Source organism: Ursus maritimus, unplaced genomic scaffold, assembly GCF_017311325.1.
Source record: "Ursus maritimus isolate PB19 unplaced genomic scaffold, ASM1731132v1 scaffold_18, whole genome shotgun sequence".
Lineage (NCBI taxonomy): Eukaryota > Metazoa > Chordata > Mammalia > Carnivora > Ursidae > Ursus > Ursus maritimus.
Genome location: NW_024424230.1, coordinates 23,458,905 through 23,459,324, shown reverse-complemented (window position 1 = coordinate 23,459,324; position 420 = coordinate 23,458,905).

The following is a 420-nucleotide window of genomic DNA, read 5'->3' as shown; positions in this document are numbered from 1 at the left end:
GATTGCAGGTTGATATGATAATAAGTGTATATTTAACTTTTTAAACTGCCAAGCTCTTCTCCTTACATTACCAGAGCATGCTCCCCTCTTAACCAGAGACCTGACTGCGGTCCAGTTGGGCTGGGTTGGGCCTGGGGGCGAGGAAAGCCGGAGAAATCTGAGGATCTGGCACATTCCCCCAATTTCCGTGTTTTCCCTTCATCACTATGATGGGAGTGTGGCTTTTCTTCTCACGCTGTAAGGTGTCTTAACAGCTGGCCCTTATATATTTGCGCTTCGCGCTCAGAACTATGAGCGAGGTAAAGAGACCGGAAGTGCGCTCTGTCACCACGGGAACCGAAGAGTCAAAGACTTCCCAAGGAGTCGAATTACTGAGTCTGCGCAGTCCTAGCCTCATCGTTGGCCACGCCCCCAGTCTGC